Source organism: Moschus berezovskii, chromosome 7 (genome assembly GCF_049115385.1).
Source record: "Moschus berezovskii isolate FMDL1 chromosome 7, NW_MosBer_1.0, whole genome shotgun sequence".
In the NCBI taxonomy this organism is placed as follows: Eukaryota; Metazoa; Chordata; class Mammalia; order Artiodactyla; family Moschidae; genus Moschus; species Moschus berezovskii.
In genome coordinates, this window is record NC_142466.1 from 26,273,314 (window position 1) to 26,293,797 (window position 20,484).

General features: G+C 36.5%; 1 pseudogene; it reads left to right on the forward strand.

Moving 5' to 3' along the window:
- The first annotated feature begins 1,283 nt into the window (after positions 1–1,283).
- Positions 1,284–1,383, forward strand: LOC129557702 (U6 spliceosomal RNA; annotated as a pseudogene).
- Positions 1,384–20,484: the final 19,101 nt, after the last annotated feature.

The following is a 20,484-nucleotide window of genomic DNA, read 5'->3' on the forward strand; positions in this document are numbered from 1 at the left end:
CACAACTGAGGAATATTAACCATATTTTACATTTCAGCAGTCAATCTGCCCTTTCTATTTATTTTGTGAATGAAATAGCTAGGTGTAATTCTTAGCAGATCATACTAACAAATGGTGTCATTATCGGTATAAAACTAATAACACTGCATTTAAATATGATTTCTCCATTGAGAGCCTCATTTTAAAGGAAGTTAAAATTACTCCCATCAGGGATATAACAGAGTTAAGTGTTTTGCCCAACACACTGAGCTATTAAGATAATCAAAAAACTTTTTTCCTAGGTTTCAATCTTTATGCCCACATTCACCCCCACTCTTCACTAAGTACTATCTATAAATTAATAGACTCTGCACATTTTAACTACATCTACCAAAGCAAGCTGCAAAGACCTATGGATTTGTGAAACATTATAGCTCAAAAACTCTTTGGCAGTTTTGAAGCTTGGTTGCACATTGGCATCACCCAGGGAGTTCTAAAATATATTGTTGTCTGGGTCACGCCCCAGAGACTCTAATTTAATTGGTATAAGGCCTGAGCATCAGTATTTTTAAAAGCTCCCCAGGTGATTCTAATACATAGCTAAAATTGAGAACCACTGTTCAAACCTTTGTTTTACGGATAAGACAATTACCCCTATCAGTGACACATATAAATTTGATGTTAGAGCTAAAGCTAAAACTCCAGTCTTCAGAATTTCAGTTAATAACTCTTTTCATTAGCTCAAGGTTTTTCAATAGTGTTTCTCTGGGCCTAGGGCTCCTCAGAGATACTGCAGAGGCCGTGAAAATGATAGAGATGAAAGAGGAGAGGTCTGATCCCACTTCAGTTGAGTTCAGTCACTCAGTCGTGTCCAACACTTTGCAACCCCATGGACAGCATCACACCAAGCTTCCCTGTCCATCACCAACTCCCAGAAATTGCTCAAACTCCTGTCCATCAAGTTGGTGATGCCATCCAATCATCTAATTCTCTGTTATCCCCTTCTCCTCCTGCTTTCAATCTTTCCCAGCATCAGGGTCTTTCCCCAATAAAAAAAAAAAAAAGCTTAATTTATATTTTTTAATATGTCAGACTCAGTTGCAAGATTTTTTCTAGGGGAAGAAAAAGAAAAAACAGAGGGAAAAAATATATACTTGCCTAAAGTAGAAATAAGATTTAAACTGTAGCAAGCAGACGGCATATATATATATTTATATATATATGCCAGAGAGTACCATCTTAGAAAAAGAGACAGAGAGAAAGGGAGAGAAGGAGAGAGGGAGGAGAAAAGGGGGGAGGAAAGAGTGCTTGCTTCAGCAACACATGTGCTAAAATTGGAATGATACAGAGAAGACCAGCATGGTCCCTACACAAGGATGAATTCACAAAATGCTCCATTAAAAACAAAAGAAGGAAAACTTATGACTTTTTAGATAACCTGAAGCCAGTGGATAAAGCTATTTATATATAAATATATAAATGTAAACCTGGGGATTTGATTAGTTTAAATTTAACACAATGAGGAGTCCTTAGGCCAGAAAGTAACTGCTTTTAACATCCCCATGTGTATTTTACAAATTTTGAGGAATGTGTCCTTCCATGGTATGAGGTGGGTTGAGGACGCCCCTGAGGAGCCTAGTTTTGAGAAGAGAAGTGGACTTTTCATTAAGCAAACAAGAGAGAGAATTGGACAAGGTGAAAGGTCAAGAGAGGAGGCCAGAAAAGATTGTAAGGACAAACACAGGAAAACCGGATAGAAAATGCTAAGATAGGAGCTCGGTTCCTGATAGAATCTAGCCTTATGCTTACTTTACAGGCTAAATTAAAAAGGCAAACAACTTGAGAAGAAGAGAAAGTGGAGAATGGCTGTTCCTTCATCATCTCTATATAGAACACCTCCACATCAATTTTATCTTTGGAGCAGGCTGGAGCAGTGCTACAGTGCTGAACTTGGCTATTCATTAGCTAGGATATCAGCTAAGACTCAGTCAACATCTATCAAAATCTTGGAGGTTGATGCTTAACATTTATCTCTTTAGTTTTATTTATTTCTGCCTTAGGATTTCCAGCAATTATCCATTCTTTTATTTTGATTTTGATAGATGTGTATTTCCCATTACTCATAACATTTGAAACAGAATCTCATTGACATGTTTTATTACTAACTGGAAGTTATAATTTATAATAAGAATAGTAGTCATACATTGATCACCTTCGATGTGCCAAACAACCTGAGTATCACCCTATAAAGATCACCCTTAATCATCACAAAAACACTATGAAGCTAATGTTGCTGTCTTCTTCTCATGGTGAACCCTGGGCTCAATAAGGTTATATTGTCCAAAATGAGGCAATTTTAATTTATTTTTGTCAAGATTTCCAAAGTCTCTGTTCTTTCCACTGCTATACTATGCTGTTTCATTCTCTCCACTGACCTCTGAATCAAATGGAAATGCCCCCATGCTTCTGAAACATGTGGGCCAGCAATATTAAGCATATTTGAACTACTTTTTCCATTAATGGTACTCTATTTCCCTTTCTATTCAGAAACCCCTGGGAAACTACTACTTTACCATGAGTTGCAGATTAAAGGAAAATTAAAAAGTAATTATAAGAAGCATTTCATGACATAGAAGGACAATTATTTCTGAATGAGACCTTATAAAATTTAATCAAATTTTATGAGCTTTAAGCATTGTATTATATATTAATGAATCCGGAAGGCTATACAACATATAATACTTAATCTTCTGCTTATCTACCTTATTGCAGACAATTAAAGACACTATTTTTGAAAATCCTTTTTTTTTTCTTTCCTGTCACAGACTATCTAGTTGACATTGTTAACAATCTGAGTTTAAAATGTTAAATGGTTTCCTGTTAAAATTCATAAAAATATAAGATACAGGACCCTTTTTTACCCCATTTACAAGGATGCATATCTTAACTCATCTTCTCTAAAATAAATCTATCACAGTATAAATCTAACCCATGTAATACTAAAGTATTATTTTGCTTAATGATTTTGTATTACAAACTCTGTACACAGAGTTTTCTTAATGACTGACACTTAGTTGCAATTTAATAAATATTCAGCTTCCCAAGAGTGACTTCAGTTCCAATTCTATCTTCTTCCATATTTAAATATTGTACTATCCATCTCTGCTTGCTGAAAAAGACAGTTAAAAGTTACTGAGTACTTAATATATCCTAGGTATTTTAATTTTTTTAAATAAAAACCTCTATTTATCCTCATGAAAGATCTATAAAGGGAATACAAATATTGCCCCCATTTTACAGATAAGAAAACTGAGTTTAAATAATGTACCCAAATTTACTCAGTTAACAAGCATAGAACATGGAGTCAAGTCTAAGTAGTCTAACTCGAGAGCTTTTTAATGACTTAGCTATTTTTTAACATACAACTTTCACTCCATTTAGATCATTCTGAGTTTGCCTTAAGTTATTATTATAATTTGTTACCTGCACAAACTCAGAAACTGCAGGAGAGATCCTCTGTCCCTTTTATTTCTTTTATCATCTTAATAGTTCCTATGATAGGACCTTAAACAAAATAGGTGCCCAACAATTTGAACTAAATTATTAAAATAAATTAATCTAATTAGATGAATCATTTATTCATTCCATAAATATGATTAAACATGTCTCTGTGCCAGTTACTGTGATATATGATAGAAAGCGAATAGTCAACAATGTAGGTAAGGGTCTCCTTTACCTTCCTGTAGAAAACAATTCTACACAGTGTTTTTGATGGTACACTTCTAGTTGTCAGTGAAAGAAACTCAACCAAAACTAGCTTGAGTTAAAAGGTAACTTAACGACTTACACTCCCGAGAAATCTAAGAGGTGACTGACTTCAAACACAATTAGATCTAGGGTTTTAGAAATGCCATAAGAAATTTCTCTCTCTCAATTCTGTTTTCCTCATTGTTTTATCCTTAGACAGAGCTCTTTCCATGTTATGGTAACAAGAGCTCCCAGGGGCTCCAACTTATAATACATCCTAGTAACTAAGGGGTAAGAAAGTACTTTTCCTTAAAGTTCCAGCAAACACTTTTGGTGGAACTCTTATTGGCCATGCTTGGGTAATACATTCATCTCTAAGATGATCAAAATGGCCAGACTAATTGGCCTTGCCTTGGTAATGTGCTCACAGCTCACTGGGGTGGGGGAGAAGGGGTGAACACTAGAGAAAGGGAAGCTTGCCAATAAACCACATACCTACTGCTATTAAGGAAATAAGAATGTTTACTCCTCCATAAACTCACTGGGCAAGAATCAGTTCTGTATTTAATCATTCAAAGAAATTACCCCTCATAAAATGATTTTCACCACCAAGAAAGATTTAAAAAAAAAAAAAAAAACCTTTAAGAAACCTTTGGTTTTTTTAGACAATCTCAGAGACCTCTGGGACAATGTTAAATGCCCCAACATTTGAATCATAGGAGTCCCAGAAGAAGAAGACAAAAAGAAAGACCATGAGAGAATACTTGAGGAGATAATAGTTGAAAACTTCCCTAAAATGGGGAAGGAAATAATCACGCAAGTCCAAGAAACCCAGACAGTCCTTAACAGGATAAACCCAAGGCGAAATACTCCAAGACACATATTAATCAAATTAACAAAGAACAAATATTAAAAGCAGCAAGGGAAAAGCAACAAATAACATAGGGGATTCCCATAATGATAACAGCTGATCTTTCAACAGAAACTCTTCAGGCCAGGAGGGAATGGCAAGACATAATTAAAATGATGAAAGAAAATAACCTACAGCCCAGATTACTATACCCAGCAAGGATCTCATTCAAATATGAAGGAGAAATCAAAAGCTTTACAGACAAGCAAAAGCTGAGAGAATTCAGCATCACCAAACCAACTCTCCAACAAATGCTAAAGGATCTTCTCTAGACAGGAAACACAGAAAGGGTGTATAAACTCGAAGCCAAAACAATAAGAAAATGGTAACAGGATCATACTTATCAATAATTACCTTAAACGTAAATGGGTTGAATGCCCCAACCAAAAGACAAAGGCTGGCTGAATGGATACAAAAACAAGACCCCCATATATGTTGTCTACAAAAGACCTACCTCAAAACGAGGGACACACACAGACTGAAAGTGAAGGGCTGGAAAAAGATATTCCACGAAAACAGAGACCAAAAGAAAGCAGGAGAAGCAATACTCATATCAGATAAAATAGACTTTAAAACAAAGGCTGTGAAAAGAGACAAAGAAGGAAACTACATAATGATCAAAGGATCAATCCAAGAAGAAGATATAACAACTATAAATATTTATGCACCCAACATAGGAGCACTGCAATATGTAAGACAATTACTAACAAGTATGAAAGGGGAAATTAACAACAATGCAATAATAGTGGGAGACTTTAATACCCCACTCACACCTACGGATAGATCAACTAAACAGAAAATTAACAAGGAAACACAAACTTTAAATGGTACAGTAGACCAGTTAGACCTAATAGATCTGTATAGGACATTTCACCCCAAAACAATGAATTTCACCTTTTTCTCAAGCACACACAGAACCTTTTCCAGGATAGATCACATCCTGGGCCATAAATCTAGCCTTGGTAAATTCAAAAAAATTGAAATCATTCCAAGCATCTTTTATGACCACAATGCAGTAAGATTAGATCTCAATTACAGAAGAAAAACTATTAAAAATGCCAACATATAGAGGCTGAACAACACGCTGCTGAATAACGAACAAATCATAGATGAAATCAAAAAAGAAATCTAAATATGCATAGAAATGAATGAAAATGAAAACACAACAACCCAAAACTTCTGGAACACTGTAAAAGCAGTGCTAAGGGGAAGGTTCATAGCAATACAGGCATACGTCAAGAAACAAGAAAAAAGCCAACTAAATAACCTAACTCTACACCTAAAGCAACTAGAAAAGGAAGAAATGAAGAACCCAAGGGTTAGTAGAAGGAAAGAAATCTTAAAAATTAGGGCAGAAATAAATGCAAAAGAAAAGAGACCATAGCAAAAATCAACAAAGCCAAAAGCTGGTTCTTTGAGAGGGTAAATAAAATTGACAAACCACTAGCCAGACTCATCAAGAAACAGAGAAGAACCAAATCAATAAAATTAGAAATGAAAATGGAGAGATCACAACCAACAACTCAGAAATACAAAGGATCATTAGAGACTACTATCAGAAATTATATGGCAATAAAATGGACAACTTGGAAGAAATGGACAAATTCTTAGAAAAGTACAACTTTCCAAAACTGAACCAGGAAGAAATAGAAAACCTGAACAGACCCATCACAAGCACGGAACTAGAGGATATAATCAGAAATCTTCCAGCAAACAAATGCCCAGGTCCAGACGGCTTCACAGCTGAATTCCACCAAAAATTTAGAGTAGAGCTAACACCTATTCTACTCAAACTCTTCCAGAAAATTGCTGAAGAAGGGAAGCTTCCAAACTCATTTTATGAGGCCATCATCACTCTAATCCAAAAACCTGGTAAAGATCCCACAAAAAAAAGAAAACTACAGGCCAATATCACTGATGAACTTAGATGCAAAAATCCTTAACAAAATTCTAGCAATCAGAATCCAACAACATATTAAGAAGATCATACATCATGACCTGGGCTTTATCCCAGGAATGCAAGGATTCTTCAATATCCGCAAATCAATCAATGTAATACACCACATTAACAAACTGAAAAATAAAAATCATATGATTATCTCAATAGACGCAGAGAAAGCCTTCGACAAAATTCAACATCCATTTATGATAAAAACCCTCCAGAAGGTGGGAATAGAAGGGACATACCTCAACATAATAAAAGCTATATATGACAAACCCACAGCAAACATTATCCTCAATGGTGAAAAACTGAAAGCATTTCCCCTAAAGTCAGGAACAAGACAAGGATGCCCACTCTCACCACTACTATTCAACATAGTTCTGGAAGTTTTGGCTACAGCAATCAGAGCAGAAAAAGACATAAAAGAAATCCAAATTGGAAAAGAAGAAGTAAAACTTTCACTGTTTGCCGATGACATGATCCTCTACACAGAAAACCCTAAAGACTCTACCAGAAAACTACTAGAGCTAATCAATGAATACAGTAAAGTTGCAGGATATAAAATCAACACACAGAAATCCCTTGCATTGCTATACACTAATAATGAGAAAATAGAGAAATTAAGGAAACTATTCTTCACTGTTGCAATGAAAAGAATAAAATACTTAGGAATATATCTACCTAAAGAAATGAAAGACCTGTACATAGAAAACTATTAAACACTGGTGAAAGTAATCAAAGAGGACACTAATAGATGGAGAAATATACCGTGTTCGTGGATTGGAAGAATAAATATTGTCAAAATGAGTATACTACCCAAAGTAATTTATACACTCAATGCAATCCCTATCAAGCTACCAAAGATATTTTTCACAGAACTAGAACAAATAATCTCACAATTTGTATGGAAATACAAAAAACCTCGAATAGCCAAAGCAATCCTGAGGAAGAAGAATGGAACTGGGGAAATCAACCTGCTGGACTTCAGGCTCTACTACAAAGCCACAGTCATCAAGACAGTATGGTACTGGCATAAAGACAGAAATATAGATCAATGGAACAAAACAGAAAGCCCAGAGATAAATCCACGCACCTATGGACACCTCATCTTTGACAAAGGAGGCAAGAATATAAAATGGAGAAAAGACAGTCTCTTTAACAAGTGGTACTGGGAAAACTGGTCAGCCACTTGTAAAAGAATGAAACTAGAACACTTCCTAACACTATACACAAAAATAAAATAAAAATGGATTAAAGATCTAAATGTAATACCAGAAACTATAAAACTCCTAGAGGAGAACATAGGCAAAACCCTCTCCGATATAAAACACAGCAGGATCCTCCATGACCCATCTCCCAGAATATTGGAAATAAAAGCAAAAATTAACAAATGGGACCTAATTAAAATTAAAAGCTTTATCACAGCAGAGGAAACTATAAGCAAGGTGAAAAGACAGCCTTCAGAATGGGAGAAAATAATAGCAAATGAAACAACTGAAAAAGAATTAATCTCCAAAATATACAAGCAGCTCCTGCAGCTCAATTCCAGAAAAATAAACAACCCAATCAAAAAATGGGCCAAAGAACTAAACAGACATTTCTCCAAAGAAGACATACAGATGGCTAACAAACATGAAAAAATGCTCAACATCCCTCATAATCAGAGAAATGCAAATCAAAACCACAATGAGATACCATTTCACACCAGTCAGAATGGCTGCTATCCAAAAGTCTACATGCAATAAGTGCTGGAGAGGGTGTGGAGAAAAGGGAACCCTCTTACACTGTTGGTGGGAATGCAAACTAGTACAGCCACTATGGAGAACAGTGTGGAGATTCCTTAAAAAAACTGGAAACAGAACTGCCATATGATCCAGCAATTGCACTCCTGGGCACACACACCAAGGAAACCAGAATTGAAAGAGACACATGTACTCCAATGTTCATCGCAGCACTGTTTATAATAGCGAGGACATGGAAACAACCTAGATGTCCATCTGCAGATGAATGGATAAGAAAGCTTTGGTACATATACACAATGGAGTATTACTCAGCAATTAAAAAGAATACATTTGAATCAGTTCTAATGAGGTGGATGAAACTGGAGCCTATTATACAGAGTGAAGTCAACCAGAAAGAAAAACACCAATACAATATAGCATATATATGAAATTTAGAAAGATGGTAACGATAACCCTGTATACAAGACAGCAAAAGAGACACAGGTGTATAGAACAGTCTTTTGGACTCTGTGGGAGAGAGTGAGGGTGGGATGATTTGGGAGAATGGCATTGAAACATGTATATTATCATATGTGAAATGATATCCTGTCCAGGTTTTACGCATGATACAGGATGCTCAGGGCTGGTGCACAGGGATGACCCAGAGGGAGGATAAGGGGAGGAGGAAGGTGAGAGGGGGTGTTCAAGAAGGGGAACACATGTACACCCAGGGCGGATTCATGTCAATGTATGGCAAAACCAACCAATATAATATTGTACATTAATTAGCCTCTAATTTAAAAAAAAAAAAACTTTAGTTTCTTTTTTAAAAAACAAAAATGTTTGAATCATTCTGTGGTATTGGTGACTCTACTAAATTTACCCATTATATTCAACCCATTAGTTTAAAAAAAGTGACAGTCTCACCGCAAAGCAACAACTTAGTAGCAAGATTCTAAACAGATGTATGCACTAAAATGGCTGCAATTGAGAGAGATTTTTATTTTAAAAATCCAAATATGAACAAACACTTAATTGCTTCTTCTAGATTATTGGAATTATAATCTCTTCGACCCCCACCAGATGCACAGAAAACCTTTCCTGAGCTCAGTTTAAACAATCTTTATTAGCATAGCAGCAGTGATCTCAACAGCACTTAATAAGGACTGCCACAATTTGGTTCATAAAAAATGAAATCAAAGTCAAACTGGTGTGTGGGGATGACCCAGAGGGAGGATAAAGGGAGGAGGGAGGTGGGAGGGGGACTCAGGAAGGGGAACTCGTGTACACCCGGGGAGGATTCATGTCAATGTATGGCAAAACCAACCAATATAATATTGTAAAATAATTAGCCTCCAAAAAAATAAAAATACAATAAACATAAAAAAAAATAAAATAATAAAATAAAGTTATAGATCTACCAAAAAAAAAAGGCAAAGTCAAAGTGATTCAAATATTAAAATTCTGAAAAACAAAATTGCACCAAATACAGCTCTAATATGTAAAACATACTGGTCAAATCTGAAATTAACAGGAAGGTCAGGGAATAGAAAGCAAATAGGAATAACTGAAATGCTCTTTAACTTCTTTCACTGTGGGGGACTGAATATATAAGCAGTGAAAAACAACATGTAGTTGATTATGGGAACACAGGGAGCAATCAAAAATTTTTTTAAAAAAAAAAAGAAAGAGCAAGAAACCAAGGCAGCAAAAGGGAATAACTTGGAAACAGATAAGGAATAAAAATAAAGAAAGCAGATGACAAACTGAAAGAGGTGACTGGGGAATCCTTAGGGGGCAATGAAGGAAAGTGGGCTTTAACAAAATGTAGGAACAGACTTACAGCTACAATCAAAAATCTCATGAGATATTAACAATGAGTTTATTAGTTAAAATCAGAACTAGATGCAGCTAATATCATTTCTGACATAGATTACATAGCATCAATCCATAAGAAAAAAATCCATCAAGCATTATTAGTGAAAAATGTAAGGATACCAAATTATATATGCATACTGCATAAAGTAGGCTAAGTATACAGCAATAAAAAGGGGGAGTTTGAGATACTCAAATCAATAGGCAATGCAGCAAATAAAATTGATGGGAGCCTCTTTTTTTCTAAGGGATTTGAGAGTATTGTGTCAGACAAGAAGGTCTCCTCAGGGCAGTGAGCTCATGTAAAAGAAATTTTCACTAAAATGCTAGTAAAGGAATGGAGACCCAGATTAGACATCTACTTAGCATATCACCCTAATTTTTTTAAAGTGTGACAGGAAGAATTTTACAGGTTCATCAAAGAACATTTCATTTTCTCTGAAGCACATAGAAAGACAACATTTTGCAATCAGGTGGGGACATGTGAATGAATTCTGAGCAGCAGCACGTGGGAAGAAGTGATAAATAATACTTTGATGCCTGGCCCTGAAGTCCCTTGGGCCACCCCTAAAGTTTTTTCTCTCCTTTGTCCAAGGGGATGGTAGAGTCACTACATAAAAGAAGGCTGGTGTCCTGATGACTGCATGGAGAAAAGCCTCCTTGTGGACCCAAGGCCAACTATGACTTAAATATTAAATAAGAAATAAAAATATCAGCTGATATCCACCCAGCCTGGTTCACACACAAACATTCGTCCAAAATTTACTGAAGAAAATTGAATTGTTCACATTGTAAAACCAGATGAGTTTTTAAAATGAAAGTTAAGAATAGATAAGAAGGTAGAGTCCTGCAGTAGAACTAAAGGACAAGGATAGATGAGTGGAACAATTAGTGAGTTCACATTATTTGAAGTGGCAAAGGGGTGTGTAAGAGAAAGGATGTCTAATATAAAGTTGAATTCTATGCTGTGCTTTGCTGCACTGCACACTAATCCCCTTCTTGGATACCAAACTTTGTGTAAAATGTGCTAAGTGCAAAGCCTTAAAAAATATTATCTTGCTAGTGAAAGAGTGGCATCCAGTAGCATCAGAGGAGTGTGTACAGGAGGTGGAACAAAGAGTGAAGACTGAGAATCGAGCAACAGCAGCTTCCTCGCCCATTCTGTGGGAACAGCATCACCCTAAGACCAAAGCCAAATAAAGATATCACCAGAACGAGAAGACCTATAGACCAATAACTCTCATGAACATAGTTGCAAAAATCAACAAAACATTAGAAAATCAAATGGCCAAGTAGGATTTATGTCAGGTAACAGTATTGGGAAAACTGGATATTCATTCACATGCAAAAGAATGAAATTCAACCTCTATCTTACATCACTCATAAAAAATTAACTGGAACTAGGTTAAAGAATTAAATGTAAAACCTAAAACTGTAAAACTCCTAGAATGAAATAGAAGAAATGCTCCTTGATATTAGTCTGGGAAACAATTTTTCTTGGATATGACACAAAAAATGAAGACAACAAAAGCAAAAATAAGCAAGTGGAAATACCTAAAGCTAAAAAGCTTTTGCTCACCAAAGAAAACCATCAAGAAAACCAAAGGAAACCTATGGAATGGGAAAAAACATTTCTGAACTATATTACCTAATGAAACATTAATATATAAAATATATAAGGAAATAATATAAATTAATAGCAATGATAATAATACGAATAGAAAATGGACAGAAGACCTCGATAGACATTTTTCCAAAAAAGACATACAAAATGGCCAACAGATACACACAAAAATGCACAGCATCACTAATCATCAGGGAAATATGAATCAAGATATCCTTGAGGTATCACTTTATGCCTGTTAGAATGGCATCAATAATCAAGGAACAATGCATAGGGACTTCCATGGTGGTCCAGTGGTTAAGAATTCACCTTGCAATGCAGGGGATACAGGTTCAATTCCTGGTCAAGGAAATAAGACCCCATACGCCATGGAAGAAATAAGACCATGAGCTGTAACTACTGAGTCCACGTGCCACAACTAGAGCGTCTGTACGCCACAAGGAAAGATCCTGCCTGCTGCAACAAGACGCGGAGCAGCCAAATTAAAAAAAAAAGACAAGGGATACATGCTGGTGAGAATGGGAAGAAAAGGGAATCCTAGTGGCTTGCTGGTGGGGATGTAACTACTACAGCCACTGTGGAAAACAGTATGGAATTGACTCAAAAAATTAAAAATAAGTCATGCCCAATTCTGTGATCCCATGGACTGCAACACACCAGGCTTCCCTGTCCTTCACTCCCAGTGAAGTGAAGTGAAGTGAAGTGAAAGTCACTCAGAAGTGTCCAACTCTTTGCGACCCTACTATCTCCCAGAGTTTGCTCAAACTCATGCCTGTTGAGTCGGTAATGCTGTCCAACCATCTCCTCCTCTGTCACTCCCTTCTCATCTTGCCCTTAATTTTTCCCAGCATCAGGGTCTTTTTCAATGAGTTGACTCTTTGCATCTGGTGGCCGAAGTACCGGAGCTTCAGTTTCAGCATCAGTCCTTCCAATGAATACTCAGGGTTACCTTCCTTTAGGATTGACTGTTTTGATCTCCTTGCTGTCCAGGGGACTCTCAAGAGTCTTTTCCAGCACCACAGTTCAAAAGCACCCGTTCTTCCATGCTCAGCTTTCTTTATAGTCCCACTCTCACATCCATAAATGACTACTAGAAAAACCATCACTTTGATTATTTGGACCTTTGTTGGCAAAACGATGTCTCTGCTGTTTAATACACTGTCTAGGTTTGTCATAACTTTCTTTCCAAGGAGCAAGAGTCATTTACTTTTGTGGCTACAGTCACTGTCTGCAGTGATTTTGTAGTCCAGAAAATAAAATCTGTCATTGTTTCCACTTTTTTTCATTCTATTTGCCATGAAATGATGAGACCAGATGCCATTATCTTAGTTTTTTGAATGTTGAGTTTTATTCTACCTATTTCACTCTCCTCTTTCACCCTGGGACAGTATGAAGAGAATTTCCAATGATCCAACAACTCCACTTCTGGGTATATATTTAAAGGAAACTGTTATCTTAAAGAGATATATGGACTCCCATATTTGATGCAGCAATAGTCACAGTATGGAAACAGCCTATTTGCCAATGGATGAATGGAACAAGAAACTGTCGATACAAAACAGAATATTATTCAGCCTTGAAAAAAAGAAGAAAATTCTGTGGTCAGTGATGACATGGATGAGCCTAGAGGAAATTATGCTAAGTGAAATAAATCAGGCAAGTAAAGAAAAACAAACACTGCATGGTATCACTTATATGTAGAATCTTAAAAAAAAAAAAAGTGTACTCATAGAAACAGAGAATAAAACTGAGATTGCCAAGAACTGGAGTTGGGGGAAATAGGGAGAGTTTGGTAAAGGTTACCAACTTTTAGTTACATGATGAATAAGATCTGAGGATCTAATATATGACATGATAACCATAGATGATAACACTGTATCACTGAAATTTGCTAAGAGAGTACAACTTCAGTCAGTCAGTTCAGTCGCTCAGTTGTGTCCGACTCTTTGCAACCCCATGAATCACAGCACGCCAGGCCTCCCTGTCCATTACCAATTCCCGAAGTTCACTCAGACTCATGTCCATCAAGTCGGTGATGCCATCCAGCCATCTCATTCTCTGTCGTCCCCTTCTCCTCTCTCCCCCAATCCCTCCCAGCATCAGAATCTTTTCCAGTGAGTCAACTCGTCGCATGAGGTGGCCAAAGTATTGCAGTTTCAGTCCTTCCAAAGAACACCCAGGATTGATCTCCTTTAGAATGGACTGGTTGGATCTCCTTGCAGTCCAAGGGATTCTCAAGAGTCTTCTCCAACACCACAGTTCAAAGTATCAATTCTTCGGTGATCAGCTTTCTTCACAGTCCAACTCTCACATCCATACACGACCACAGGAAAAACCATAGCCTTGACTAGACGGACCTTGGTTGGCAAAGTAATGTCTCTGCTTTTTAATATGCTATCTAGGTTGGTCATAACTTTCCTTCCAAGGAGTAAGCGCCTTTTAATTCCATGGCTGCAATCAGCATCTGTAGTGATTTTGGAGCCCCCAAAAATAAAGTCTGACACTGTTTCCACTGTTTCTCCATCTTATTAATGCAGAGTATATCATGAGGAATGCTGGGCTGGAATAAGCACAAGCTGGAGTCAAGATTGCCGGGAGAAATATCAATAACCTCAGATATGCAGATGACACCACCCTTATGGCAGAAAGTGAAGAGGAACTCAAAAGCCTCTTGATGAAAGTGAAAGAGGAGAGTGAAAAAGTTGGCTTAAAGCTCAACATTCAGAAAACTAAGATCATGGCATCTGGTCCCATCACTTCATGGGAAATAGATGGAGTACAACTTAAGTGCTTTCAAAAAAAAAAAGTAGAAGATGCTTCATTCTGCATTCATTGTAAAAAAATTGAGAAAAAAGATAAAAATTACATAAAAATATTGACAGCCCATAATCCCAACACTCAGAGTACCACGAGTATCATTTTAACGATTATAATTTAATGTTAATAACTGATACTAACTTCTATATCCCTATTTTTACTACTTAACCATTTATCATTGGCCTTATCCTGTGCCTGGAAAACCTCTTTGTAAAAGTTATTTTACAATGAATATGCCATACCTGTAAATACCACAAGTTACATAATCATTCCCCTAAATGGGAACATTTCAATTGTTCTAATTTGGTTAAGCAGCATTGCAATAAAAAAAAATTATGCACATACATTTTTCTATAATTTGCATTATTTTGTTAAGATAAATGTCTAGAAGATGAATTCTTAAGTCATGGTGAATCATATAAAATGAAGGCTGAAGACACACACTGAATTAGAGAACTCGCGTAACTTTTTGGAGATATCTTTTTCTAGCTGTAATTACAACATTCTCAGAGAAGCTACATAAGTACCACTAAAATTAGCCGTGGGATGAAGGTACTGATGTACTGTAAATTACTATTATATTCAAGTAGATTGAAATTATTTCTTAAATCTGATGAGAAAAGTCATAAAGCTTGGTTCTTTATCCAGTGGAATAGATTTTTGAGCTCCTGTATTATTTGGAATGATCGATTTTAAGTGCTTGGCTTGACACACCCCTACATGCATCTTTCAAGTGCCTAAGATGGCACAATTCTTATGCTTTCCTAACTGAGAAAAAGGCAATATTTCTCAGGCCAAAGAGATACTGAAAAGTTGTCTTAGCAAAAGATAAAGAACAAGAATACACGTTTTTCCTAAATTCCTTGTTCTGAACCTGCCTCCTTATGATAACAACTATTTCAACCTAAGGAACTCCCTATCTCCAACTTTTCCTTCTACTTGAAATCCAGCCACATTCCAATTTGCTAATAACTGAAAAATCAATTGCTTCACAAGCTTGACTAAATGTCTTTTCAAATGGCACATTACAAGATGGCAAAAGCTATGCTACAAATCAAAGCAAAGAAACTGCTGAGGTTGTTAGAATAAAAGATGATAGATCTATGTGTGATCTTTCCAGCTAAACATCAACTCTTGAATTAACTTTAGTAGTTTTAGCTTACTATATTCGAGAAAAAAAGAGAATTTAACTAACCGTATTTTTAAAATATACACTACAAGCACATGGAACTCTGCTCAGTGTTATATGGCAGCCTGAATGGGAGGGGAGTTTAGGGGAGAATGGATACATATGTATGTAAGGCTGAGTCCCTTTGCTGTTCACCTGAAACCATTACAATATTGTTAATCGACTATATCCCAATATAAAATAAAAAGCTAAAAAAGATAATGATATATGGTTCACAATATTAGTGACAGCAATATATTGAAAACTTTTATTATTTATTATTTTTAATTTATTGCTTAAAAAATTTAAATATTGTTTATTTTACCTTTAGCTTTCAAACATATGTTTTAGCAATTTTACAATGGGCATAATGGTATTCATTCTTTTGTATATACAAATTTATAAGTGATATACATAACCTGGGAGGCCATGCTGAAATTTTATTTTTAGTGTTGGGGTGTCTAGAGTATAAAGATACTATTCTTCAATAAAAATTAATTTTAAACAAAGAAAATAAATAAATACATACTACAACAACATAATTTTTAAACCACAGTACTCTCTTGAAAAAAAAGAGCTTTGAAAACAAAGTAGAAGTCATGAAATATACACGCATACAAAAATTTAGTATATGATAAAGTTGAGGCAATGACGTTATTGCATAAAGGATATTGTAAAGTGGATAGCTATTGGGGGTGGGGGGCAGGAATTGCATCCATACTAACACTTTATTTCAGTAAACATTTCAAAATACTAATAATTAAATGGAAAATGAAACCAGTTCAGAAGAAACTATGGGAAAAAACTTTCATAACCCAGCATTAGAAGCTTTTCTAAGTATGAAAAAAAAAAACAGAAAAAGTAGAAAAGATAGATAAATTTGACCTAATTTTAAAAAATAAAATTTATATGACCAAAAGTCCCTCACACCAATAGCTATAACAAAAATAACAAAATGAGAAAGTAAATAATCTTTCTTAAGATGGCTCTTAGAAATGTGGAAAGATTCTGATCAAGGAAAAGGAATTTAAATTATTGAACTTAACTCCAGGATTTATCATCATTCACAAATAATTAAAAGATGGGTATTTAGAAATGACAATTTCTGCTATAATAGTTGCAATTTGACATTTGATTGATACTTCCCCAGTGGCTCAGTAGTAAAGAATCCGCCTGCAATGCTGGAGATTCAGGTTTGATCCTGGGTCAAGAAAATACCCTGGTGAAGGAAACGGCTACCCATTCCAGTATTCTTGCCTGGAGAATCCCATGAATAGCTAGCCTGGTGGGCTATAGTCTATAGGATTGCAAAGAATCAGACACGATAGAAATGACAGCATGCACTCACACACGATAATGTTTTCCACCACTATTCACTGCACCAAGTGAGTTTGTTAGACCACTTGCACTGAACATAATTGAAAAGGGAAAAATGGAAAATATTGCCAGCATTGGAGAAGAAGAAACAATATGGCTAGATTTTGTTATTGTTTGTGCTTTTTTAAAGTTGCATTTTGGCAGGAAGGAGATTGCCACCTTTTTAAAAATACATCATTAACAAATTCTGCAAAGTATGAAATGCATAATAACAATCACTCATAATCATACCTGAAGATGGTCACACTGAGCTCTTTAATTTCCCTCTCCACTTCCTCTAATAAATATACATTCCTTTAGGACACACACACACACCATACAGACTGTATATACTGTATACAGAATATAATATACAATGTAATACAGCAGAATTTTCTAATCTGTATTTTTCATTGAACATATTATAAGCTGGGAAAAGAGGTTTAAATAGCTTTGAGTACAATATATTTTCATACATGAAATAGCAGTTCATATAAGAATGGGGGGTTTGGGGAAGAGGGTTGAATTTTAATTTCTTCATAGCAATGTATACGTGTTAGAGAAACCTGTATTTTCTGTCCTCTTGTTTTCTTTCCATGAGAAAGGCTTCCTTCCTAAATACCACTTCCCATTTCTTTTTCATGTGAGATGGAGTGACTTAACTACTGAGATGGAGTAATTAGTGAGTTTAAAAACAATTTGTCCATGGGCAGCTCTGCTCTTTCAGGGTTCTCTTCTTACAGGAAGCATTCATTCTGTTTACTGTCTGCATTGCAAAATTACTGCCCCAGTGGTAAGACCTGTGCCTACACACACTGCTCTGTGCCTACCTGAGTGGGTAAAATTAATTCTAGAGTAAAGTGTTGGGAAGCACATCAAAACTACAATCTCGAACAAAGCCTTAATCTGTAATTAAGTTGTTACTTTATCTTGAGATGCTTGCCTCTTTTCATTTGACCTGAACTTACAAGGTGAAGAAAGGCAATATGTGTAAAACCCCAACTTTTCTATAATTTGTTGTTGCTATTGTTACTAAGTCATGACCGACTCTGCAACCCCATCAACTGTAGCACGCCAGGCTCCTTTGTCCATGGAATTTTGTGTCCAATTCACAAAGCATTTTCATGTACATTCTCTTATTTGATTTTCACAGTAACCCTTAGATGTAAGAGGGAAGACAATAACATTTGTTGAGCACATGCCTACTGTTTGTCAGAAATGTGCTAATAAGATTTACTTGGGGGTGGGAGAAGACAGGGACGACAGAGGATGAGATGGCTGGATGGCATCACCAACTTGATGGACATGAGTTTGAGTGAGCTCCGGGAGTTGGTGATGGACAGGGAGGCCTGGCGTGCTGTGATTCATGGGGTCGCAAAGAGTCGGACATGACTGAGCAATTGAACTGAACTGAAATGAACTGAATTAATCTTCACAACTTTCAAAAATAGAATTTGCCCTTATTTTAAAGGTGAGTAAAACGGAGTTTCAGAGAGGTGAACTGATTTGCCTAAAGACAGAGAAGTAGTAAGAGGCTGGACCAGAAGTCCAAGCTGACTGTAAACACTAGGATGGTATGCCTCACTCACGTCTGTATTTCCAGGTCCTGGTCTCAAACTTGGCACAGAGAAGGCATTCAGTCAATATTGTTCAAAATTGACTCCAGATAAATGCTCTTTCCACTGCATCATGGAGGGAGAAGAGAGATATTTTAAACCACCAAATTCAGGCAACCTTCAAGCTATAATCCTATTTCCATGGGAGGTGGAAAGTAAGGGAATGGGGAAAACTAAGGCTTGCGTTTTGACGTATTTATGTTGTATGTGATACAACAGAAACAAGAAAAGACTATGAAATTTGAGATCTAGCATGTCACAGCGGCCTTGTCACTGCTAAAGCAGTGAGAGCTTGGACATAGTCACTTGCTTGCTCTCACCCACAATTCCCTCATCTGAAAAACAGAAATGCTAAATTATCTTAGAACTTGTTGTAACCCTGATAGTCTGGGCTTCCCTGGTGACTCAGACAGTAATGAATCAGCCTGCAATGCAGGAGTCCTGGGTTCTATCCCTGGGCTAGGAAGATCCCCTGGAGAAGGGAATGGCTACCCACTACAGTATTCTGACCTGGAGAAAATTCCATGGACAGAGGAGCCTGGCAGGCTACAGTCCAGGGGTCTCAAAGAGTCGGACATGACTGAAGCCTGATAGTCTATCAATACATGAAACTCAAATCTTAATTTTGGAAAGAACAAATGCTGCTACTTTCTGAACAACAAAGATTGTGTATTTATTGTGTAGTTATACAGAGAAACTGTAATTTAACACAGGGACAAAGGTATCTATAAGTTTTGAATATAACATAATTCTCACATGTCCACAAGTTTATAAGTCCAGAAATTCCTGAGGATAGAAAGACAGAGACATTAGTCCATAAAATACGAATATTTCAAAAAAGAAGTTATCGGACTTCCCTGGTGATCTAAAGGTTAAGGCTCTGTACTTACAATGCAGGGGGCTCAGGTTTGATCCCTGGCTGGGAAACTTAGATCCCACATCTCATGTGGCACGGCGAGAAAAGATAAAAAGAAAGAAAGAAATATCCTCCATAAAAGAGGGGATATATGTATATGTATGCCTGATTTACTTTGTTGTACAGCAATGTAAACCAACTATGCATGCATGCTAAGTCGCTCAGTCATGGCCGACTCTTTGTGACTTCATGGATTGTAGCCCATCAGGCTCCTCTGTCCATGGGATTCTCCAAGCAAGAATACTGGAGTTGGCTGCCATTTCCTTCTCCAGTGGATCTTCCTGACCTAGGGATTGAACCTGCGTCTCTTGTGTCTCCTGCATTGGCAAGGAGGTTCTTTACCACTAGCATCACCCAAGAAGCCTAGAGGTAACTATACTTCAATACAAATAAACAGGAAGTTACAGCATATATTCTGTTGGAAAATGTATTGATCCAAAAGTCATGATTCACAACTTGCCTTTAATCTGAAGGCCAAATAGGAAAACAGTTTTGCCCAAGAAAATTTAAGTGTACCTTCCATCCAGGTTCCTCCCTCCTTTGTGCCTCTTACACACATACACACACACACACCATAAAGGATGTTTTGGCATGAACACACACACAGATAACTTATTTTAAAAGATAGGAAAAGGAAATTAAAAGAAGCAGTCATTTTCACATCTGGCCATATTGCCAGCAACAGGTGACAATGAAGGAAATCTGCAGTGATATGCATCCTGCTATATCTTTGCTGACCTCAGTCTTCCACAGTCAAAAGAAAGCAGGTAATACCCTCCATCAGTTCAGTTACCCTCCATAAGCAGAAGGAAA